Source organism: Callospermophilus lateralis, assembly GCF_048772815.1.
Source record: "Callospermophilus lateralis isolate mCalLat2 chromosome 11 unlocalized genomic scaffold, mCalLat2.hap1 SUPER_11_unloc_2, whole genome shotgun sequence".
NCBI classification, from domain to species: Eukaryota; Metazoa; Chordata; class Mammalia; order Rodentia; family Sciuridae; genus Callospermophilus; species Callospermophilus lateralis.
Window position 1 is genome coordinate 460,499 of NW_027510154.1, and position 26,464 is coordinate 486,962.

Sequence of the window (26,464 nt, forward strand, 5' to 3'; positions counted from 1 at the left end):
AATACTTGGGCTAGTTAGTATCACAAAAGGGGAAGACTCTGTGCCCCTCTCCCTCTTTTTTATTTCCTTGGTGGATGAATGAATGATGGATTTAATGAAGGTGAATAATTACTCCTTTGGGAGTACAGCTGCAGTATATTTCACTGGAAGTGCAAGTGTCAATGAAATGGATTTGACTGAAGCTGTAGTTTATAGGTGAGTGTGTGCTTTTTAGATCAGACCAAGGTGGTTTACCTAGACTGTGTATAGTTAGACACCACTACCTTCTCCTATGCCCCTCAATTTTTTTTTAATTAAGTACTGGGGATTGACCTAGAACCTTGTACGTGCTAGGCAAGTGCTCTACCACTGAGCTACATCCCCATTTCCCCCCATCTCTTTTTAATTATTTTTTGAGACAGGGTCTCGCTAAGTTGCCCAGGTCGGCCTTGAACTTGGTGATCTTCCTGCCTCAACCTCCCAAGTAGCTGGGATTACAGGCATGTACCACTATACCCGGCTTCAAAAATTCTTGATTAAAAGAAAAAAAAAAGATATTTTGTTAACGACAGGCCATGTTGTATGTGTTACTATCCCAAGCCTGGATTGTTTTATTTATTTGAAAAGGTTTAATTTCCATATTGGCTTTATTCTAAATCCTATCCTTCCCTATGAGGTTGCAGAGCATCTTCATGTAACTAAGTGGGTGAACATAAATAGATCCATACTCATTTAGGAAGCTGACAGTTCTGTAAAGCTGAGGGTGAGTTCCTTTCATTCTTGTTGGCTTCAACAAAAAATGGAACACCAAGTTTTTACATATAGCAAAAGACCAAATTAGCTGTATAGTCCTGGATGCAGAAAAAAGTTACCCTAGCTTTCTTAGCACTTAGGGTTTTGTGAGGATTCAGTGTTTTAGCACAGTGTCTGGCACCTAGTAAGCCCTAGTAAATGTTAAAATATTGTTATTAGCAATTCATAAAGCCTGAGAAATAAAGAGCTCACTCCCTATCTGTTGATTCAAAATAACACCTACATAAAAATATTATTCCAAGTTGACCAAGTATTGTAGGAATTACTGGTTTAGATTGTCCAAGTTCTGTGCCTACCCTGATAGTTGTAATCATACTGTATTCCTGAATGCACTGATTTGAAAATATGCCAGACTTCAGCTCCCAATGAAACAAGGCTGCAAGACTTTATTAACTGGGATTGAAAAAGGTGAAAGTGACCTTTGGCCACATACTGGACCTCACCCCACTGATGTCTTCTGGAACATTCCAGGGCTTTCTTTGAAGAACTTTTTGAGTTGGAAATTTAAAGGAGATCTCAGATAGATTGTACACTTTGAATTAAAGTTAATCCTATGCCTCTGCAATGCAATAATGGAGACTTTCCTGGGTCATTTAAGAGGAAAGAATGACCAATGAAATTTATACATTCCCCAGAAAATCCCTTTGCTGCCCCCTGCTGGTCAGGGTGGCTCTTAACAGGCTGGTTACCCCATATTTCCACCAAATAAAGGTTAATTCCAGGGCCTGGTCCCAGAGAAAGCCCACCTCCCAGGGAAAGCCACCTGATGCCCAGGGCACAGATTTTGGCCCTTTACAGAACATTCCCCCAGAGGCTACTCTTGGTTTAATGATGTTTTCCCAACTCACTTAAATATCAGTTTTCTGTTTGTTTGGGGGCTGGGGAGTGGATTTAGCCTCTTGCTTCCCTGGTGAATTGTAAGGTTTTATCTCCTGTCTGTCCATGTCGACTCAACTCTGGATAGATTGTGATTATGGAATATGGGGGAATTTTCTGGAGTTTGGTATCTTTTTCAAATTCCTTTGGTTTCTCTTCAACTGATCGGCAGTCTTACAGTTCTATGGTTGCGATGATTGGAATTTACCTCCTTCAAAGCCTCACTATCTAACCAAGATTCTGCCACGCCTTAAGACTGTCCCTCACCCCTTCCCTGACCCCCACAGCAGGAAAGGCATGTGCCCATTTCGCAGGCAGGGTCATTGACTATGGAGGATCGATGGGAGGGGGAGAGTGGTAGTGGGCACTCAGATGCAGTGGTGGGTCAGGAACCTTTCATCTGTCGTGTCTGCCAAAGCTGAGATGGTACAAACGTGAGATGCATCTTGCTCACTGTCCTGCCCAAGTATTAACAGGACCATAGCATAACAATTGATGCCAAAGGAGATGGTGTATCCCTTCTACTGTAGTTGCTGTCACAACCTTGATGTTGTTAGCTAATGGTCATTAGCATCTGTGTCTTCAAACAAATCCTGGTACAACTGTTTTCTACTATTCACTTCTGGGGTTAAGTCGTGCAGGATTCTGCAAATAAGGTGTCACTGTCCAAATGTTACTGTACTGGCATAGAGAGCTCTGCTTTGTTTTCCACTGTTTTAGAGGAAACTAGGGAGAACTTTATTTTTCAATAAACTTTTCTTGTGTGACAGGTGGGAGTGGTGTTTGTGAGAGCTGGCTGGGTACAGGGTCAGCCACAGATGCATGCTGTCCAGCTGCATCTCACAGTTTACAAACTCAAAAAGGCTGATAGAAAAGAAGTTGTGGAGGGAATCGTTTCAGAACTAAGCATTCTCTCCTTTATAGCATATCTACCAATCAGGTCAGACCACTCTTCCTGCCCTGTACTCACTTAGCAAGGAGCTGAATTAGTTAACTGCTAGACTTTTCTTTTCTTTTTCTTTTTTTTTTTTTTGAGACAACTGTCAATCACTGCACCAAACATTTAAAAATCTTTCCAAATGGGCTAGTAAAATGGCCCTAAAAAGACTACCTAAGTGCAAGAACTTGCTGGACCTATACCACATTTCTCCCTTCAAAAACAGCATTGTTTGAACCAGGAATCAGTGGACCTTGAGGGCTTGGTCAGGCAGATGTCTTGGAAGCACAAGGCCACATCAAGGAGCTGGACCTAGCCTGGACTCTAAAACCCAGGCACTGCCTGGTGACTGGCTACAACAGAGAGGCTACACAAATCCTTAAAAAAAAATGCCAAGGAAATACAGAGAACCTCAGTTTGGGGATCGCTACCTCGTCATCTACTTTCCCTAAACTTCTACAATGTGTATTAGCAATTAGCTACAGTGAGAAAATCTACAGAAAAGAAAAATATTAAATCCTGCATCTATCACACTTGCTCACAGAATTTTTCTGTGCTATGTGCAAACATCTCGCAGAAGGCCCATCTGAATGCTGTGTGACTTGGCAGAACAAGCTACAGTTAAGTGTCCCTTAACTGAAATGTTTGGTACAAGTGTTTCAGATTTGAGATTGTGGGATATTTACATGTACATAATGAGACCCCTCCCGGGTGGGACCCAAGTCTGATGAAACTCACTTGTTTCTTGTATATCTTAGACACAGCCTGAGGGTCATTTTGTGCAGTACCTTCAGTGCACTTGTATTTTGCACATGGGGTCAAAAGAAATTCTCTACTTGTGGTATCATATTGGCTCTCGAAGTATTGTGGATTTCAGAGCATTTTGATTCCAGGGTTTATGGATTAGGGGTGCTTAAGCCATACCTTCCTTTAACCAGCCCAGGGGGAGACAGGGCACTGAAGGTTGGAGTGGAGGACCCAGGAATCAGCCATGCTCTGGTCCAGGAAATTGAATGTGCAGTGGTCATGCCTTGTAGAAGCAAAAACAGCAGTTCAAGGTCTCTGCTCTCCCACTAGAAGCAAAAGCAACCATTCCCATATCATCCTTCAGCTGCAACGGAAAACCTGCCCATAATGGCAAGCCCTGATTTTGTTGGTGTCGCATGATGATGACTCTCAAAGATTGCCTCGCCGTGCCGTACAAAACAGGTAAAGATCTTTATTGGGCAGACAGTTCTGTGAGAGGTACAGAACACTGCAGGGTAAAAGGAATGGAGTCTACAGAATCTATACCTAATGTTACATAAACGGAGAACATCTTGTTCCTTACAGAGGAGTAAACCATCTCTCACAGTCTGTAATGTATCATTACCACTTGACACAGCATATAGATATACGCATATACGGATAGATTATATAATTATTTATTACAAATAAACTAGTTTCACATCTCTCAAAAATGGATCCTGTTTTACATGGATGTGCAGGTTCTGAGTGTATGAGAAAGGGTCATGTGCTTATTTACCTCGTCCATGCAATGCTCATACATATGTCACTAAGTACTTTAAAAAATAGAATGGTCTTCTTTAGAACAAATCTGTTTAGATTTAGGATTAGTAAAACAGTATGAAACTAATAAAACACACTGAGAGAAATTAGTGATACACTGATGGTTCTGGTTACGTAAGGGGATGAGGGACTAAAGGGCCCAGTCTTCCATTAAAACCTACCAGGAGAGAAGAATCCTTAGAACTAGGAGGTGGCTGGGGCCACACACAGTCCAGAGGAGAGGGACCTGCTTGCTATCTGTTTCAGGCTTAGAGCACCACAGTTGGGCTTTCTGCCAAGCAGAGATCTTTTCCTACCCCCAAGAACTGTTTTACTCCAGAAAACAGAAAATGTCAGTTCCAGCTTGAGATGGGGAAGTGTGTCCCCTCCTGCAGGCATTGTCCTAAGTGTGTGATGGGGGGCAGCGGAGTGAGGGTACAGGGCAGATGCACCCACTGGGCAGACCTTGTCCTGTGATGACAAACTGTATGAAAGAAGACTTTCCAAAAAAAAGAAACTGATGTTCAGTTAAATATTGGCACAGTCTGCCTATTTGGAAACTTGTCGTCATCCTGAAGGTCTTCATGTGGAGCAGCCCTCCCTGGTTGCCAGGGCCACCTTCACTCAAACATCTCATAGTGACACATCTGCCTCACCCTTGGCACCATGTTGATGAGAAGCCTGCAAAGAGGAAGACAGACACCGTCACCGCAACACCGGGCCCACTGCAATTTGGGGAAGCACAGAAGAGACTCATTTTCTGAGGTCATTCATGTACCATAGGTGTCCAGTCAGTGGTTTCTAATATATCCATGAATTCGTGTAATCATGTCCATTATCTTAATTCCAGAATGTTTTTATCCCAAAAAGAAACCCATTCCCACTAGCAGTCCTTCACCCCATTAGCAACCAATACTCCACTTTGGGCTGAAATATCCAGAGTAGGCAAATCCAAAGAAATCATCATATAGTATATGGCCACCTTTATCTGGCTTCTTTCTTTTGGTATAATGTTTAAAGTTCATCTAAGTCATACTGTGTACCAGTTCTCCATTCCCTTTTAGGTATAAATAATAGCCCCCTGTATTCTTCAGGTAATGGGTGGTTTCTACTTGTGCCCATAATAAAAAACACTGCCATGAACTTTTGGGTACAAGTTCTGGCATGGATTTGGCTTCAGTCTTCCAGAGCACAACCCAAGGAGCAGAATTTCGGGGTCGAGTGATAGCTCTATGTTTAACATTTTGAAGAACTACCAAATTACTCTTCAAAGCAGGCTCACCATTCATGTTCCCATCCTCCCGCTCCTCACCAACACTTGTAACTGCTCCTGGTTTTGAGTATAGAGGTCCTAGTGGGAGCTGGTAAGGGTTTTAACATTTAAAACACAGTGCCTTTCAGAAACAAATGCTGGATCCAGAGTTGGCCATGCCAGTGTGCCACTTCTTCAGTGAGTGCCCTCCATGTGGGTTTTTCCTCAGCATGCACTGACCATCCCTTTTAACAAAGGGTTCTCTAAATCTACAGCCCAGCCTCTGGCCCAATGGTGCTACCTGCCCTCTCCCAACTCATTTAGAGCAGGAGGCTGCATGGGTAAGGAAGCCACCCCAAGATGCTAGCCTGGGCATCAGCATTATAGAGAAAGAAAGTCTCTACTTCCAAGTCATGAAGGACCATAAAGACATCAGACAAAAGCAAAGGAGACCCTTTGTGGTTTTAAACACTTTAATGCTCTTGTTGCGATCTTTGCCTCCTGTGCCAACCCCTAGGAGAACTGATCCCTGGTAGGGGCTTTTCCAACCACTTGACAGTTCAGGATCAGGAGAAGCCTTATCTATCATTTTCTGGCTAGGGAAGCAGGTGGCAAGAGTGGCTCTCCTCCTGGCCACCAGGAAAACAAATATAAAAGAAAAAACATACTTGACCCCGTAGGCAAATATGGTGAGGCCGATCAGCACGCCTATGCTGCCATCCAGGTACCAGACTGCCGCATTGTGCTTGAACACCTCCGCACTCAGAAGAATGGAGAAGCCCATCATACCACCCACGAGGGAGTTAAACCCTGCAAAAGGAGGAGAGATGCTGGATGGTGGTGCTCAGATATCTGTCTTAGCCACTAGCCTGCCTCAATATCCTGGAGTACACGCAGAAAGGATGTGGCCCAGAGCTTTCTCATCACCTAGGACACCAACATGGCTCAAGTCCCTCCTCAATTGTCACCAGGGACCTCCCTGGAGATAACAATCCCCAGTCTCCACCCTTAACCTGCTTTCATCTCTAAGCACTTATGCCCCTATGAGACAGTGAGCAGGGGAGTGGGGCTCAGCATTGGTACCTACTAGAATGCAGACCTCAGGAGAAAAGCAGGAGCTCAGTTCCCTGTTGAATCCAAAGAGCCCAAGACAATGCCTGGCACACAATAGACATTCAAATCCTGGCTTAAACACACATCTGTTGAGTGTATGCTGAGCCAGGTACCCATCTGGGTGTTATAGATACATACAAACTTTGTCAATTTGAGGGTATATATATGCACTTTACTGATGAAATCACTAAGTAAGGGAGGTTCAAGAATTAGACCAAAGTTATCTAGAGCAAGAAGGGAAGGGATGGATTCTATCTGAGGCTGTCTGTTCCCTCCAGCGTCTGCACTAACATCCCAGAAGAGGAATGCAAAGTTTTGAACTGATGACATAACTGAAGAAATGTCAATAAAAACCAGAATGGAAAGAAACACAACTTTTACAACTTGAACATCACACTTCCATTTTACCTATGAGTTGTCACAAGCCACACAGAAAGGGAATGATTTAGGGCAGTTTCTGGAATTTCCCCATGACATAAACCACAAGGGTCCTCACCTGTTTTACCATCATGGTATCCCTGAGAGGAGCTCCAAGCTCCACCTCCTTCCTGGGGTAGCCTCCCCCCAACCCCGTTGTGTAACAGAGCCATGTGTCAAAAGCCCTCATTCTGGCTACAAGTTAGAAAATTGAGATAATACATTCATGCAGTCTGTACTCCTAGGAGAGAGGAGGCAGGTGGGGGACAGGGATGATCTGTGCAAAGCCTGGGTCAGTCCTATTCAGGGGCCCCTAGGACGGACCTCCAGGAGCTGCTCCCCATTCGTGAGAATGAGACAGCTAAACCTGAGGCCTGCGAGGGCTTCTCAAGGACTGGCCTGGGACACAATGCAATGACCTTACCATCACTCAAAGCGTCAGCTGGTGACTCAGCTGAGCACACAGATTTAGACAAGAATACCTCATCTCACCAGCACGAAGCCCGACACTCACCTGGAACAGCAGCTTCTCTGTGCAAGGCCCACCCCCATTCACCTGGGTCACTATAGCTGGGGTGAACCCCATTCATGCCCCCCACCCAACCTCTTCCTTGATTCCCATTTATGTCCTCCTCCTCAACCTCCATGAATTATTGCCCTTTATGAAATCTGCTCAAAGTTGCCTTCTTAAGCCAGTTTCATTTTTGTGCCTCCTATTTTGCTCATAAAACCCTTGCTGAGATCATCCGTGGCTCCATATTTCCTCATAGATAGGTAAGTCCCCCTCCCTCTGTAAACTGACTTCTTCAGCCTCCATCTCCTGGTTTTCCTGCTTCCTCTCCAGCAATTTCTTCTCAGCTTCCTTTTCTGCTCCTCCTCCGCATGCCTACTGGAGTCACTTGGGCTCTTCCTCTGAACTCTCCCTCCATCTAAACTCTCCTCCTATCTCCTAGGCCAGTTCTCTAAAAGTTCTATTTTTTTTAACAACCCTTCCCTTTAGCTACAGACACACATGCTTCTCAAACTGAAAATGCACACATCTCAATTCTTGCCCCTAAACATCTCACCCTCCAACCACCACCTTCTCTGTGTTCAGTGCCACCCTCTTCCCAGGTAAGGAGAACAGAAATTCAAGAGCCCATTCTTGACCTATCCCACACCTAAAGTCCAACCATCAGGTGAGTCTTGCTGTTACCTCCCCAGTGCATTTTCAAATCTCCCCCACCTCTTGCCACCTCCAAACTCATCTGCACCCACTCCCCTCCTGCCCAGAGTTCCCATAAACCATGGTCCTGCCAGCAACCACTTGGAGAAGTGGACAAAGCTAAAACTTTCTAAGGAAAGCCAACCATTACCTATTTCAAATCTCACCCAAACTTTTCACAGCTGACACCACCAGCTCCCTTCTGCCTGTCCCATGCCACCTCTACTGCTCCTCTCTCACTTCACTCTAGCCACCCTGGTCCCCTCAGTGTCTTAGAACTCACTGAGACCCCTTATATTTGGGGCTCCTTCCCAGGTAGCCACTCAGAGCCCCTAAAGTACTTTGTCTACCTACTGTGCCTACTTACCTCTTCACCCATGCCTGGTATTTTCTCATAATCCTTGACCACTTGCTATTTTTGCCATTTTTCTTTTACCATCTTTCTCTCTTCATTAAAAACTAAGCTTAAGGACAGGAAATTTGTCCTTCAAACTTGCTATCTATATTCCAATACAGTCTGGCATTTATCAGAGGTGCAAATGTTAGCTGCATTAATTAAGTATCAGGGAAGGTGTGGAAGATGACGGTAGCTTTGCTGTCCCCTGTGTAGAGGAGACAGCCCTTGCCTAGACCAGTCACCTGTGGTCCTGACAATTTGAACCCCAATGATGCTTAGAAAAGATGCAGAGGCCTGAGGTTCCCCAGATGGCCACTAGATGTCCACTTAGCTCCACCAAGTCAGACCTGCTCTGCCCACCAGGATCAAGAACAGCCCAGGGGCCAGGGTGTGACCACAGGTATCTGATTCATGCTGATGATTTCACCTCCTTTGCCCACATCTTCTAGGAGGGAGCTGCTCTCTGCTCTGTTTGGCCCACTGTTTTGTGATTACAAAGCCTCACATCTTAGGATCCTGCAGGAGAACACTGGGACAGGCACACAGGAACTGGGGACAGATTCCATGTCTGCTGCCACATCCCTTAATCTTGGAGGCTTCCCATTCACCCAAAGGGAAGAGCCTGGGAACCAGCCCTCTCACCAACAGCAGCACACCAGGCTCTAGCAGTCACTCACTTGAGCTTGGCCCTGTCCCCTCAGAGCTGTTTTAAAGAATTCTGCTAATGATGTAGAGTGGCACAAAACAATGGTGGGGACCATCTTGGTTAGAAGCTTTAATAACAAGATCAGAATCTGTAATTAGGCACATTAACTTGATGCAGAATATTCTAATAGTTTTTCATATGCTTGAAAAATTATCAGAGACTCTTGTTAAGAGTTGGAAGAGAACAGTCACTAGAGGCCCCTAGGTCAGAGGGGTTTCCTGCCTTGCCACAACTGCTCCTATGGACAGGACCAAAGCTGGGGCTCTTGTTCAGAGTTTTCCCCCAGGTGCCCACTCACAGTCTTCATCCATCTGATTTGGCTACAAACCCATTTTACTCCTAGTCCTGATAGGCACCATATGCATATTGACTAAATATCAAGCAACAAAAACAGACAAGACCACACAACACAGAGTGAGCTAGTCTGGAACTTACCATGGTCTCCCTCATCCACACCTTGCAGTCCCCTTTCCTTAAAGACCCACTTCCAGGTGTAAGAATGTGTGGGTCACAAAGGACCTGGAAGAGTCAGTCTGACCCAGTTCACACAGCTTCAGCACAGGATCTAGACACCCACCAGGTGACAGGTAAGGGCCACCCTCCCTCTCTCCCTGCAAGGAAAGCAGTTTGCCAACTTGCTTCCCCTGGAGAGAAAGTGCTGGGCTCAGCTCTGACAGGGTAGCAGTCCTGGGGTATGTGTTCCAGACCCATCCTTCAGGGAATACCCAACATTAATGATAGCCATGGCTCCCCACAGCCACCCTGCCCACCTCCCAAAGGGAGGGAAGAACAGAGAGGAGGTAATTAAAGATTGCTCTCCAGTTCTGCTAATCAACAAATGAGTAAAGCCCAGATCCCAGACAATACAATTAGCCAGAGGCTGTAATTACTACTGCATATTTTGCCAGAGACACCTACTCCCACCAAGCTAACCAGGGGGCCCCATCTGGTTAATAGCTTGGACAGCTTCTGGGACAGCACTCATCTCTCTGTATCCTCTCTTGTTAAACCCCCATGGACATTTTTTCCCAAGCCCTACCCATTTTAAACCACTTTCCTCTACCAGGGCCAAGGTCTCATCTCTGCAGAGACTTTCCTGCTTCCATCTCACCTCCTTCAATTGTTCTCCACCACAGACATCCAGAGGGCTCTTTAGAACATGCCAGTGATGTCACGCCCTGTGCCCTAAAGACCTGGACCAGCACTATGTACTTCAGAGAGACATAAAGGGACTGCAACAGAGGCTGGAAAATCCAAACCCAGACATATGGCCACGCCCACTCATTCTTCCACTGGCTCACAAGTCCCTCTGTGCTGTTCCTTCTTAAGAAAAGCGGGACTCTGGAACAGAGGGAGGCATTTTCTTTTTCACATTATAAAACACCAGACCACAAAAATCACCCTTGGGTGAACACTTGACCCAAGTTCTGGATCTGCCCCAGGTAGGAAAGGGCACAGTTCATCCCAGGTCTTATAGGACACTGTATATTAGGGTCAACTTGATACCACTAATGCCATGACGTCTGGGTGGGTGACAGACCTCCTGGGTCTGCTTCTGTCCTTCCCATGAAATGAGAAACATAGGGGTTATTTAACTAGGTTGCAACCCTAGTTGGAGTCCAGGGAAGGACACCTGAAGGGCAGACACCTGAAAGGCATGACTCTGCATGGTGAGCTGGTCTCCCCAGCTCACACAGCACCTAGCACAGCTCCAGACACAAGACACCAGCGTTAATCCTCAGGATCCTCACTTTTTCCCACCCTATCGCTGACGAAGGCAGTATCAGGGGCTCATCTGGGCACAGGGAGAACAAAAGCAAGGCACTGGCAACTCAATGAGATCCTGTCACTAAATAAAATACAAGGGTTAGGAATATGGCTCAGTGGTTGAGTGCCCCCAATGGGTTCAATACCCAGTACCACCCACCCCCCCCAAAAAAAGACAATTTAAATTAATATGAATTTTGAACATATGAAAGATGTTCAAACTCACTTATAAAAGCAATGAAACAATCAAAACTACAATAAGATATCATTTTTTACCTAAACAAAACTATTGTAAGACTATGGAAAACAGGCTCTCATACAACTCTGATGTCAGTGCAAAATGGTTGAATCTATCAGGTAAACAATTTGGTAATTTCTCTGAAAAGTTCAAGTATATCTACCTTTTGACCAAGCCATCCATATTGTGAGTTTATCTTACTACTATTAAAAAGACAATATATACAGCAGCATTCACTGATAGAACTGAAGAGAAAATGAAAAATTTCAAAATTGATTGTTTCACCACTTAGCCACATCAGTGGTAGCATGCTTGCCTCTAGATAGAGATGAAGATTCTAAAGAGTCACTCTGAGTAACTGATGAAGTAAATAAACAGAAAATCAGTAAGCATATAGAAGACTTCAACAACACTGTCAACCAACTTGACATGACAAAGGATCCATCTTCCCTACCAGAGCAAAATACACATTTGTTTCAACAGCACATGGAATATTAATAAATGGAAAACACATTCTGTTCCAGAAAACAGAACACAGCCAATGAAAAAATTCAAATTATATGAAGTATATTCTCTGACAATATTGGAATTAAGCTAGAAATTAGCAACAGAATCATATACCTAATAGCACCATATTCAGAAATATAGAACAAAACAACTCACTTTTTAAAAGCTCATAATTCAAAGAAGGAAGCACCAACTTTCTAGAAAGTTATAAAATATTCTAAAGTAAAAGAAAAAAACAGCATATTAAAATTAGTGGGGCAAAGCAAAAACAATTGGTTTAGAGGGAAGTTTATACTAAATAGTTCATAAGAAAATATTCAAAGGCCTCAAATAAATGATCTAAGCTTTCCCTCTAAGAAAGGATTAAAAGAAAGTCAACTAAATCCCAAAATAAGAGCAGAAATCAATGAAACAGAGCTGAAGGTATAGCTCAATGGTAGACATTTGCTTAGCATGAACAAGACCCTGGATTTGATCCCAGGAAATAAGGAAGGAGAAAAAAGAAATCAATGACACAGAAAATGGGTAAACAATAGAAAAAAATCAATAATACAAAATCTGATACTTTGTAAAGACCAATGTAGAAAAGTTTATTCATAGAGTAATCTGTCATCTTGATCCTTATCTTTGTCCATTCGATTGTTACAACAACATACAAGCTAGGTGGATTATCAACAACAGAAATTTATCGCTCATGGTTCTGGAAACTGGACTGTCCAAGGGGGCAGCAGATTCAGTGTCTGATAAGGGCCCATCTTCTTCTCAGAGACATATGTTCTAGCCGTGTGGTAGAAAGGGCAAGGAGCACTATCCCCCTCACAAGAGCTCTGCCCTCACAACCTAATCACTTCCCAGAGATCCCACCTCTTAGTGACATCATGCTGCAGGTTAGGATTGCAACTGATGAATTTGGGGACATAAGCATTCAGAGGATAGAGAATGCTCAGTAGAAGTTAGGATTCTAAGGTTGCACACCTACCTCAGGAAAAGCTCTTAGGGACAGGGAAAGGAGAGGCCTCACTTGTATCCCAAGATACCAGACAAGAGCTGGGTATGAACATGTCCCTTCCCTCCCCTCTCTGCCAGTCAAGACATGGGCAGACAAGGCTTGACAGCAATAGCCCTCCCCATGCCCATCACAGGGCTGCTGAGCTCCCCATGCCCTTTGTGAACAGCAGCCCAAGGTCCCTGCTAGAGAGTCAAAGCCCAAAATTCATTTCTTAAGCCAGGCTCAGTGGCACACATCTATAATCCCAACTACTCAAGAGACTGGGGCAGGATCATAAGTTTGAGACCAGCATGGGCAACTCGGTAAAAACCCTGTCTCAAAATTGAATTTTGCAAAGGGCTGTATGGCTTAGTGGTAGAGTGCTTGCCTAGCACATGCAAGGACCTGGGTTTAATACCTGGAAGGAAGGAAGGAAGGAAGGAAGGAAGGAAGGAAGGAAGGAACGAAGGAACGAAGAAAGGAAGGAAGGAAGGAAGAAAGGAAGGAAGGACTTCCTATGTTGAAGCCTAATACCCAAGGCAATTTGATACAAGGAGGGAGAGTACCTGAGAGGTGACTAGGTCATGCAGATAAAACCCTGATAAATGCAATTAGAGACCTTCCTTATAAGGTCTCCTTCCCCATGTGAGGACACAGCAAGAAAATGGCCATTTATGAACCAGGAAATTGACCCTCAAAAACACCAAACCCACTGAAGCCTTGACCTTGGACTTCCCCACCTCCAGAACTGTGAGAATGCCTGTTGTTTAGGAGCCCCCTCAGTTTATAGGATTCAGTTACACCTCGAATGCTCTAAGATGGTCCCCCGAACCCAAACATGAGGACATAGAAGTAGCCACCTCACCTATTCCCAATCTGCTTTCTGCTTTACAGATGGCAAGCAACAGGGGCCACTGATAAGTCCACCTATGAACTAATGAAGCTTGGACTCAAATTTCCCAACTTCATTGGTCCATATGAAAAACAACATCCTATTCTGATGGAATAAATTGTTCATAAAGGAATACCAAGAACCTGACAGACCCCAGTGGTAAAAAAAATTTCACATCCCAAAATCTTTGGTCTATGTCAAGAATAATTCTGTCTTACCTTGGAGAATAAGTCACAGAGACACACTTCTGGGACTCTGAATCTGACTACCACCAAACAAGGAAGAGTATAGCTTCTGCATAAACAAAGGGCGATCTTAAAATCACATAAGAAGAGAAATGCAAATCAAAACCACCCTAAGATACCATCTCACTCCAGTAAGATTGCAGCCATTATGAAGTCAAACAACAACAAGTGCTGGAGAGGTTGTGGGGAAAAGGGTACTCTTGTACACTGCTGGTGGGACTGCAAATTGGTGGGGCCAATTTGAAAAGCAGTATGGAGATTCCTTGGAAAGCTGGAAATGGAACCACCATTTGACCCAGCTATTCCGTTTCTTGGACTATTCCCTGAAGACCTTAAAAGAGCATGCTATAGGGACACTGTTACAACAATGTTCATAGCAGCACAATTCACAATAGCTAGACTGTGGAATAACCTAGATGCCCTTCAATAGATGAATGGACAAAAAAAAATGTGGCATTTATACACAATGGAGTATTACTCTGCACTAAAAAATGACAAAATCATGGAATTCGCAGGGAAATGGATGGCACTAGAGCAGATTATGCTTAGTGAAGCTAGCCAATCCCTAAAAAATAAATACCAAATGTCTTCTTTGATATAATGAGAGCAACTAAGAACAGAGCAGGGAGGAATAGCAGGAAGAAAAGATTAACATTAAACAGAGACATGAGGTGGGAGGGAAAGGGAGAGAAAAGGGAAATTGCATGGAAATGGAAGGAGACCCTCAATGTTATACAAAATTACATATTAGAGGTTGTGAGGGGAAGGGGAAAATAAACAAGGAGGGAAATGAATTACAGTAGATGGGGTAGAGAGAGAAGATGGGAGGGGAGGGGAGGGGAGGGGAGGGGGGATAGTAGAGGATAGGAAAGGTAGCAGAATACAACAGTTACTAATAGGGCATTTTGTAAAAATGTGGATGTGTAAATACTGCAATCTGTATTTGGGGTAAAAATGGGAGTTAATAATCCACTTGAATCTAATGTATGAAATATGATATGTCAAGATCTTTGTAATGTTTTGAACAACCAATTAAAAAAATATTAAAGTGGGGAAAAGGCTTAGGAAGCATGTAATTGATGCTTCAATTAGGAAACTAAACCTTTAAAAGAGACCATGTCTCCCCAGAAAGCAAAGAGGTATATGATGGCAGGGCCATATTCCAAGCCAAGGATCCTGTCCTCTCCAGCTCTGCTGTGAAGCCTGACAGTATCCATCCTTTCCAGTTCTCTCAGCCCAGGCTGGAATGTGGTGAGAACCAGAGGCTAATTTTAGAACTCAAAGGCAATTAGGGGAGAGCTGAAAAAACCTGATCTGGGTGAGGATTCTTGTGCTGATGTGTGGTATTTGTTGTTGTAAGCTAGCTCAGGAGACCTTGGTCAGCCAGACCAGGGCCTCTGTCAGCTTTTCTCTTGGAAGATGGAAGACACATGACCTATGCACTTTCCCATATGCAGTCTAGTGAGCTGGTGAAGAGTTCCCATGACCTGTTATACAACAATAGGATGATATATTTTCCAGTTTTTCACAGAATAGTCAAACACAATCAATCTGACTGGATGTCCTTTGTGTCTTATCACTATGCCCTTCATTTATTCTGCTTCAGCTATCCTGGTCTCTTCCCTGATCCTCAATAATGACTGGCATGCTCCTACCTCAGGGCCTTTGCATGTGCTATATTCCCTGTCTCTGGAGTCTCTATACATCTACATGGCTTACTACCTTGCCTCTGCTAACTTTTTCTGCTCAAATATCAGCTTCTCAGGGAGAAGCATAAACCCCCTTCATACCCTGATTTTTAAAAAGTATGATTGAATTTAAAATGAACTAGATGTGTGCTTAAATTTAAAATTAACTAGAATGAAAAATTAATGCAACTGAAAACTCAGTTCCTCATTTGACTAATCACATTCAAATATTTAACATGGCTCTGGGCTATCATGTCAGAGTGCAGTTCTAGAACTTTTCTATTGTCACTGAAGGTCACATTGGATAGTGCTAATACAGAAACAAGCTGGGCTTCCCTCAAAACTTTACATAAAGCAAAGCAGTAAGTACCTAGAGAGAGGTGCAGAAAAGAGCAGGACAGGAGCAGTTAGTGATCATGACCTGGGAAATGGCCAAAAAGTAGCAAACAAGGTAGGTCCTTAAATTCAGCAAACCACAGGGCTAACCTCATCCTGACAGAACAACACCACAGATGGTTCCCTCATTCCTTCTCAGCCTTCTGCAACCACTTTCTGACTTCAATAACCATGGGTTCATTTCTCCAGAAGGTATGTATTAGTTTTCTAAATTTGGCTTCTTTAGGAACATGTTCTGAAATTCATCCATGATGGTGCAGGTATAAATGGTTTGTTCTGTGTGGTCCTGGGGTCTAACTCTAGTGATTTGTTTCACAGCCCTCCCCATGAAAGGCTTCTCATAATTCAATCTAAATGCCTTCTACTGACATTATTTAGGTTCCCAATGGAGTTGGGCAATCACTGATGCCAGGTTCCCAATGGAGTTGGGCAATCACTGATGCCAGGAGCAGAAAATTAAATAGGAGGGAGGCTGATAGGGTCTAATCATTTCCCCTGATTTGGGAGACCATCTGCCTTCAGAAGAGATGTACCTTCAGGTCAAAAGATCAGAGTGAAATGTCAGGAGGTGAAGAATCTTCTAGAACAACCTCCCATCCGGGCCTACAGCAGTCTCTAAAAGGGCCAGTCCAATCACTGAGGAAGACCTCAGCTCTCAGGACATCTCAGTGCAATCCCTCTCCCCTTTCCAACCTGCTCTGCCCATCACTCCCACCCAATGCCCTCTACACCCCAAAATAGGTGGGGGTGTGAGTTAATATCTGTAAAGCTGATTCATCTTCTCATCCATTATCATCCTCATGCAGAGCAGGGGGTCTTTGTTTCCAGCAGTTGTCAGTCTGCATTAGTTTCTAACATAGTAATGCCAAGTTTCTCTGTCCTACTGGCTTCCACTCTCATCTTCCCATACAGCCTCATCTCAAAATATTTGTATTCATGGTATTATTCACTGGAAAATCTTGGATAGATTCCCCCCCCCGATCAGTACCAGTTGTCACCTCCTATGTTGAGCTTAAGTTGCAATTCCAGATCACAATGAACTGTGGCCTCTGACACCAGACAGAGACCAAGAATGAAAAAACAACAGGCCTTTCGTCCACACACCCACATGTTTCTTTTCATAAGCTGTGAGACAGCAGGTGGGTAGTTCAGAGGACTCACTTGCTTATGCCTGCAAAAAGGCATCCTTTACCTTCCTAATGAGAACAAATTTCAAACCATCCTGACACTACATGTGCTTGAGTATCATCCAGGGAAATGCTAGTGCTGGCTGAATAATAAATGAATATTGATTCACAGCCCCAGGTGAAATTAAAACAGTCACTCTCGTCCCCGCATCTTTTCATCACCCCCCTGCCCCACCCCCATCCATGAGAAAAGCTGGCAGATGTAGAGAAAATTATACCAAGCACCAGCCCCCAATTTCCCCTGGTTATTAAATTATATTGACAAATTGCAATGGACTCATATTCAATGACTTCAAAATTTTGAATTAGCATCAGACCATTTGGATGAAGGGGATGGCAAGCACTAATGCTTTGACAAGCAGGTATGCAGACTGGTCACTGGGGGGGGGTGCTAATGGGCATACTGGGGAGCCCCAGCCCCATGTCTCTCCTGGCCAGCTGGCTAACCTGAGAGGTGAGGCCCTGCACAGTGTCAGGAAAGGAGCAGATGCCAGCTCCCCGGGCACCACGAAGCTGAGGTTGATGGTAAGGTCATGGGAAGCCACAAGGAAGGGTGCAGCACTGTCAGCCATGCCCTGACTGGCCAGGGACATGGAGGGCACCTTGAGGCACATGGCTGCTACTCCAAGATGCAGCCTGACTTCTGTCAATTAAGGCATTTGTCAGATTGCTGTTTTCTAATGCAGGACAAGTACTGCAAGAGTCTCTGAGGTGAGTGCTCTGATCCCTGAATGTGGCCAGCAAATCTGAGAAGAGCCACGCTGGTGATCCCACCTTCCTCCCCTTTAAATGACCATAGGTATTTAAAGCAAGTGTTACCTTTGGGGTTCACTGAAACCATGACATCCCCTCAGCAAAGCCCTCATTAACACAGAGGCACTGCCATCCCTGAATAACTCTGCTCTTCGACAAAGTGGAACCTCCTGGCTGTTGGTAGGAACACCACGTGGATGCCCTAGTATCAAACTAGAGAATTCCTTAAATAACAGTAGTAACAAGATAATACCATCTGTTAATTCCCATTACAAATGGGGCTCTTTTCCAAATGCTCAATGCACAATTCAATTTTATTTTTATCTAACCATCGCAAGATCCCTGTTATGTGGAAATGATGGACCTTAAACAGAGTGGTTCAGTAATCTTCTCCAGGGTCAGGTCCCACAGCTATCCAGGGATGTTGAAGGCATTAAAAGCCCTATCTACCCAATCTAAAATCCACTGCTTTTTAAACCTTAAAAAAAAGAATTTTTTTTTTTGCTCTAAAATGGCCATCAGGGCTGAATTTCAGTTTTAGCTAAATAAAAGAAACTCAATCTACAACATTAGAACATTTGAAAGTGCATGTGCATTCAGCTTTTGCAAGTCGATTAAATGATAGCAGTGTTTGTTGTTTGTTTGGTTGGTTGGTTTTGATTTTTTTTTAAGGGATGAACTCACAAGGACAAAGAAAACAAGAGAAGGACAACAGCCACAAAATTATGTGAGGCCGGAAGGTAGATAGCAAGAGTGGTAGCTGCCTTCATGGAGCAGGGCAGAGAGGGGTGGTCAAGAAGCACCATGTCAAAGCATACCCCCAAATTCCCTGAGGCTCAGGAAGAAATGCCACAAGTCATTCCCTAAATGAGGAAGGCACTAAAAGCCAAAGGATTTATTGACAAAATCTTAAGAAGCCCAGACCTGCTCCACCACTACTCAGGGTATATTCATGCTGGTCTCAGTAGAGGAGAGAGTACACTCATCACAGAGAGAAAAAGAAAGACACCCCCACCCTTACCCAGTCCCCTACCCTCTGCTCACACCCCACACAGGACATATTAGGTTCAGCTGAGGGTGGGGTTACTGCCTAGTGTAGAGGGGGACCAGGGGACCTGCTGCCCAGGGGATTCCTCTAACTTGAGAGAACAACAACAAAAAAACAATAATAAAAATAAAAATAACTGAGAGTATAAAATACATAGATTCTCAAAGAAAACCAATTATATTAACATACAGTTAAAAAAACATAAAAAATTGTGCCTTAGTAACTAAGTATTTCTAGATGTGTTAAATTGTAAAATCTAATAGCAGATCTAATAAGTTCATAATTTTGAGTTATAACCAGCACAAACATTTTGAGATATCCACCGAAACTAATTTCAGATGAAGATTCATAATTTATTAGTGACAAATAATAATGCTCTAGTATATTACTGTGTTTTATTGTCTAGTTTTAGGACTGAAGAGATTGCTAAATTTCCAAGAGGTTAAATGAAAGTAAAGACATTTTCTTCTCTATTCAAATTCACATATCTCTAAATTCCATCCAAATCCAAATGCCAGCTTAAAAACCCTGCCCTACAATTAAGATCACATTTAAAAAGCATCACCCATACACACACAATATAATCAAATAATAATATAATCAAAATAATAATCTAAATATTTAAGAGGATGGAATAACACTATATATATATATATATATATATATATATATATATATATATATATATATATACACACACACACACATATATTCATCCATTTCCAATAATTCCTAGAATTTGGGAAGTCATCTAATATGGAAAAAAAAGAGACGAAAACAAATAGAAAAATGTCACTAGGTAAAGTGATATCCAGGAGAAGAAAATGTTTTAAAATATTATCATTAAACATCATCAGATATAGGTGATATTCTAAATATCAGGAAAATTTAAAATATTTTTAATATTATCTTGCAAATACTATTTTAAAAAAGAATAAACACAAAATAAAGTTCTTAGAATTTAAAAAAAAGAAATAAACAATTCAATAAAAGCATCAAAAAAACCAGCTGGGTTTTGTTTTAAATAAAGTATTAGTTATTTAAATAGCATTAGACATCGCTAAAGCCACAGTGGAAATGAAACAACAACATATGAAAGACTTTAAAATTCTAAGAATAAACTCATTTCCATCCAAAATTCTACATAAAATATGAGAACAGAACATTTTCAGATATTCAAAGTTGAATAAAAAAAATTGTTTTCTTATATCTGTTCCCAGGAAGCTACCAGAGGGTATGTTCCTCCAAAACAAGGGAGTAAATCATGAAAGACAAAAACACAGGATTGAGTGAGACACATCCCAAGAGAAAAGTAAAATGAATTCCCAGGATTGAAATGGATGGGATCCCAAGATGACAACCATGGAGTTGATTGGAACATGCTCAGCTCAGGAACACCCATTTATATCACATACTTATTTATTAGTACCAGGAAACACAAAACAGAATGCAAGAAAGGAATAAAAGACTTAAGAGCTCAGCTATGAATAACATTTATAGTCATAATAACAACATTGAATGCTGATATAATCTAAATATACCAGGAGGATGGAATAATTAGGCAATAGCGGTCACCCAGAGTAGATAGTCAATAAATCATGCTTATAACTGAAAAATCAAGAAGCAGAAACATCTACATGTTGCTGAGAAATTCAGAGGTTGAAGGAGCTATGGTTAAAGGCTTAGTGGTAGAGAGCTTGCCTAGCACAGGTGAAGCCCTGAGCTCAATCCCCACTATGGCAAAAATTAAAATAATTTAAAAATTAAAACAAGGGATGTGGAGGTTGAAAGATTTTAAGTGGTTGCCCTGAAGAGGGGGTTGTTTTTTTTTTTTAGTTTTTTTTTAATATGAGCCTTGAAGAACAATCATCTATTTAAATCACATACATGTCAAACAAGGATAAAAATTAAAAGCAAACAAAATACTTCAGGGCAGTAATTTCTGGTATATCTGTCAGGTTCAAGCAGAGAAAAAAAGAATCATGGGAGATATATATATTTATAGCAAGGAAGTGGTTAATGTGATCGTGCGGCTCACCAAGCACAGCTGGATGCTCAAGCCCTAACAAAGGGCAAGGCTAACTTTACCAGGGCTGCTTGCTTCACCCAGCAGAAAGGAGAACTGTCAAACACCCGGCTCCTCAAGGCTGTTTCCTCTTCTAACCTTCCCTGGAGACAACCCACCTCTTTCAAACAGTCAACTTTCCAGAAAATAAAGAGGATGGAGACCCCTCCTCACACAGCTCACCTTCACAAGCACCCACAGCCACCCTGGTTTCCTGTTCAACCTGTACTTGGAAAGGGTCTTGGGGGAAAAGAGGCTGTATTTAGCCATGCTGGTCTCAGAATTTCTTTACCCCCCCCCCAAGGAACCAGAATGATCAAAAAGCTCATTTTAAGAGGATTATTCAAGGCTTAAGAAATTCTACTTGAGTGCCTCAAAACAATATCTCCGAAACATATCCAGTGTTTCCCTATCGACCCAGTAACAAATATTTACATGTTGATCACCAGGCAGAACATTCCAAAGTAACAGAAGAAAGGAGGATGGAGTGCAAGTCACTTATAGGAGGAGCCCTTGTCATGGGGAAGAACCTATTCTCCACCACTCTGCTGTACTAGGATGTATTGTGTGCACCATATACACAGGCATATTTTAGTCTGAGTTTGGGAAATAAAAAAAGCATTCACTATGATTTCTTCACTATCCAAACAATAAACAAAAAGTCTAGAACTATTATGAGGATGGTGTTCTTCATTATATTTAGAGAAGTGAATAAAAAAAAACCATTTACATTAAACTGTTAAATAAATACCCTTTGAAATAATTTCTTTTTCTTCTCTGAAAGAAAGCACTCTCAAAACCTCACACAGAGGGGGAAAAAAGTGCTACGTTAGTTTGTTCTCACATTCCAGATGGGAAAAAAAGTACCAAGAGATTAAAGAAGTTTCCCAAGGTCAAGTACAGAGGTATTTGAATAGCAAAGTACTCAACCTTCATACAGCAACACCCATCTTGGATAAACACTCCTGTCCTTAAATACACAGATGCCCCTAGTATAGGCTGGGGGTGAAGAGAGGGAGCAGAGTGAATATTGTAATGATATTTTCACACCCATGCTTTGTGCAAACTTAGAGGCAGGAGGACAAGACTCCCTCCTCCATTTTGTTCCTCTATTCCTGAAGCCCCCTAAGATGGATCTTCATGGTACCAGCCAAGGCAGAACCACCATAGCTACTGTAAACAGGAGGGTTCAGGGGGCTCATTCCCATAGAGTAGAATGTAGGAAAGTCCTGGGCTTGTAATGTATTCAGAATCTTCTGTGAGACTAAGTGTCTAGGCCATATTTCCTCCATTGGAAAACAGTGGTAAAAGCTTTTCATGAAGGCTCAAATTCTGTGGTAGTACAGGAGGGCAATTTGTAGACCAGAAAGAACCCTCAACTATTTATCAAGAGATCTAATCCCACCTGCCATGTATCTCTGACACTGGTATTATGTAGTCTAGACCGAGATGTTTTCTTTCTTTATCTGAGGATTTGTTTCCTTGTTATAAAATGGCGGTGGGTCTAACGCCTCTGCCTACTTCAGAAACATCATGAAGGTCTAATGGGACATCAAACAAAATGTTTAAAAAAGACACTTTTTTGAGGTGGAAAATACAAAGAGGTATAACAGACAACATATCCTGATTAGAATTCAAGCTTTCTAGACGGAGGAAAAGAACCAATCAATCAGACTCCTGTACAGTCATGTGCTAGGTAGCACTTAACTGATGAACATATTGTACGCAATAGACCAAAAGGATTAACTGCCCAGGCTTCTAGAGGTTTACTAGGGTTAATGGCCTCAGGAGCCTGAACCACCCACAGGCACTTCATGGGTGTTTCTGGCAACTGGGTGGATCAGTCATGTTTTCACAAAAGCTCCTCTTAATATCTGCCTCTGGTGACAGCTATTATATTTAGCCTACTATTTACATTTGCCCCTCTAATTGTACACTTTGTCTTCTTATATTATCTATTTATAATATAACTTAACAGTGCTGTCAACATCCCAGGTACTAAATGTTCAGCTCACACTCAGGAAAATAAAACCTTCCTTCACAGAAAATATAGGACTCTCCACATGATTCCTATCTGGCTTAGCAACATAAGGTTCTTTGGGGCCAGGCACAGCCCCCGGATGTACTTGAACTGAATGTATTTAAAGTGTATGCTTTGATCAACATTAACATATTTTATACCTGTAAAATTATGGCCCAAACCAAATATTTCCATCACTCCTAAAGTATCCTTATGATTCCTTAATAATTCCTCCCTCACTCTACCTATATCCTCAGACAACTGCTTTCTGCTTTCTGTCATACAGATAAACTTGTATCTAAATTTTTTTGCTGGTGCATATTTATCCATACTAGTGAGATTATTATACTATATTCATAATGCAGCTAACTTGTTCACTCTCCTTCCTCAGTGACTTTTCTTTGCTTTCCCCACCCAATTTTTCTACTAATTTGCTTTCTATTATTGTTTTATTCCTTTTTCTTATTCTCTCTCTCTCTCTTTCTCTCTCTCTCTCTCTCTCTCTCTCTCTCTCTCTCTCTCTCATAAGAGGAAACATTCCATCCTTGACTTTCCGAGTCTGGCTTATTTCACTTAGCATGATGTTTTCTAGTTCCATTTACCAGCAGATGACATAATTTCATTCTATTTTATGGCTGAGTAAAATTCCATTGTGTTTACATACCATATTTTGTTTATCCATTCATCTGTTGAAAGGCACCTATGTTGGTTCCACAACTTGGCTCTTGGGAATTGTGCTGATATAAGCATGGGTATGAAGGTATTATTACAGTATTCATTGGGATAAATACCAAGGACTGAGATGGCTGGGAAATACATGGTGGTTCATTCCTAGTCTTCAGAGGAATCTCCATAGTGTTTTCCAGAATGGTTGTACTAATTGGTCCCACCAACAATATATAAATGTACCATTTTTTCTTATACCTTCACCAGCATTTATTATTATTTGTATTCTCAGTGATTGTTATTCTAAATGGAGATGAAATTTCAGTATAGTTTTGATTTGCATTTCCCTGCTAAGGATGTTGAACATTTTTTCATGTTTGTTGGTCATTTGTATTTCTTCTGCTCATTTGCCCAACTATTGATTGGATATTCTGGGATTTTTTTTTTGGTATTAAGTTTTTTGAGTTCTTAATATATTAAGAGTTCTTAATATATTAATCCCCTGTAGGAAGAGTAGTAAAGATTCTCTCTCATTCTATTGTCTTTTTCTTCACTTCCTTATTGTTTCCTTTATTGTGCAGAAGCTTTTAAATTTGATGCCATCCCAGTCACTGAATTTTGGTTTTATTTCTTGAGCTTTAGGGGTTTTGTTAAGGAAGTTGGTGTCTGTGCCAATGTTTTGGAATCTTGACCCTATATTTTCATCTAGCAGTTAGTGTTTTTGGTCAAATTCCTAGGTCTTTGATCCATAGAGTTGACTTTTAGGCAGAGTGAGAGAAAGAGATCTAGTTTCACTCTTCTACATATGAATATCCAGTTTGCCCAGCATATTTGCTAAAAAGGCTATCTTCTCCTACGTATCTTTTTGGCACCCTTGTCAAGGATAAGATGACTGTGCTTATATGGCTTTGTCTCTGTGTCTTCCTTTTTATGCCACTGTCTTTGGGTCTGTGTTTATTCCAGTACCACACTATTTCTGTGACCACAGCTTTGTAGCTTAATTTGAGATTAGGTATTGTGGTGTCCCCAGCATAGTTCTTATTACTCAGGCTTGCTTTGGCTATTCTGGGTTTTTTATTCTTCCATATGAATTTTAGGACTTATTTATGCTAGTTTTGTGAAGAATGACATTGTCATTGGTATTCTGATATTGCATTGATTCTGTAGCTTACTTTTGGTAATACAGCCATTTTGATAATATTAATTCTGCCTATCCAAGAACATGGAAAGTCTTCCCATCTTCTAGTGTCTTCTACAATTTCTTTCTTCATTGTTCTATAATTTTCATTGTAGAGGTCTTTTACCTCTTCAGATTCATTCCCAAATATTTTTGAGATTATTGATAATTGTTTTAAATAAATGGAGTCACATAGTACTTACTTTTTTGCTTGCCTGGATACCCTCATTAATTATTTTGAGATTCACCTGTGCTGATTCATTCAATAGTAGTGCCTTTTTATTGCCAAGTAGCCCATGCTACAGATATACTGCAACTGGCTTGTCCATTCACCTGTTGATAAACCTCTAGGTTGTTTCCAACTTTTGACATAAATAAAACTACAACACACATCTGTGTAGTCTTTGTGCAGATATATTTTCATTTCACTTGCATAAATACCTAAAGATGGGATGACTAGGCTAGGCAGAAAATGGTTAGCTTTTAAAGAAAAATCTGAATTGTTTTCCAAACTGGATGTACCATTTTAATCTCTTATCAGTTTCTGAGAAGTCTAGATGCCCCACACATATTTGGTCTCTGGGAATTTTTGTTTTGTTTTGTTTTAGATATTCTGAATACATTTTTAATTTGTAATTCCATGATGACTAATAATGTTGAACATGTTTATATGGCTTATTAGACATTCATCTGTCTATTCTTATGAACTATTTGTTTACCTATTTTTCTAATTTTCTTATTGGTTAGTTATCTTCTTACAAAGTGGTTCTCCATAGACATATATGTTGTTTGTGCTACCTTGTTATCTTCTTCCTGGTATTTTGGAAGAACAAAGATTTCTGATTTTTAAGAAGCACAATTTTCATTGTTTTGTTTATGTTCATGCTTTGGGGGACATATCTAAGAAACTTTTGCCTACCTCAGTATTGTACCAATTTTCTCTCTTTTTTAATAGATATTTTACAGCTTTAGGTTTTACATTAAGGCTTATACTTTTGTATAAGAGTTAATGTCCTTTTTTGTCCATATGGCTATCCAGTTGGTCCAGGACTATGTGTCAAAGAGACTTTCCTTTCCCCCATTGAGTTACCTTGGCACCTTGCAACAACAATTGACCAGATATGTGTGGGTTTATTTCTGGGCTTTGTGTTCTCCATGAATTAATTCAAAACAATAATGATCTGCCTTTATCAGTGCTCAGTTCTCTTATCTCAGAAGTTTCTTGATTCTTGACACTAAGACAAATAAGAGGCCAATCTTGCTGAGGTGATGGAATTATTCTGTCTGAAGAAACAGGAATGGGATGTTGCTGACATTCTAATACCACAAATTGCTGCCTTTCTTTATGCAGTGATGGAAAGATAGAGGCAGGAGCATGCTAAGGGCCTTATTAAGTAGTAGTTAATACTATTTTTCTTAAGTACTAGTCAATACCACTCCTAAATTCAATTTAGAGTTATGTGCGATAGTATATCATACTGAAAAATAAGTCTCTATTGCTGATGGAAGATCCAGGAATTATAGGTTACTGCACCAGAAAGCATCTATAACATCACCAACCTGGGCTGAAAAGAGCATCAGGGAA

General features: G+C 41.6%; 1 pseudogene; it reads right to left on the minus strand.

Moving 5' to 3' along the window:
* Positions 1-4,725: 4,725 nt before the first annotated feature.
* Positions 4,726-26,464, minus strand: part of LOC143388539 (uncharacterized) — a 200,403-nt pseudogene continuing 178,664 nt past the window's right edge.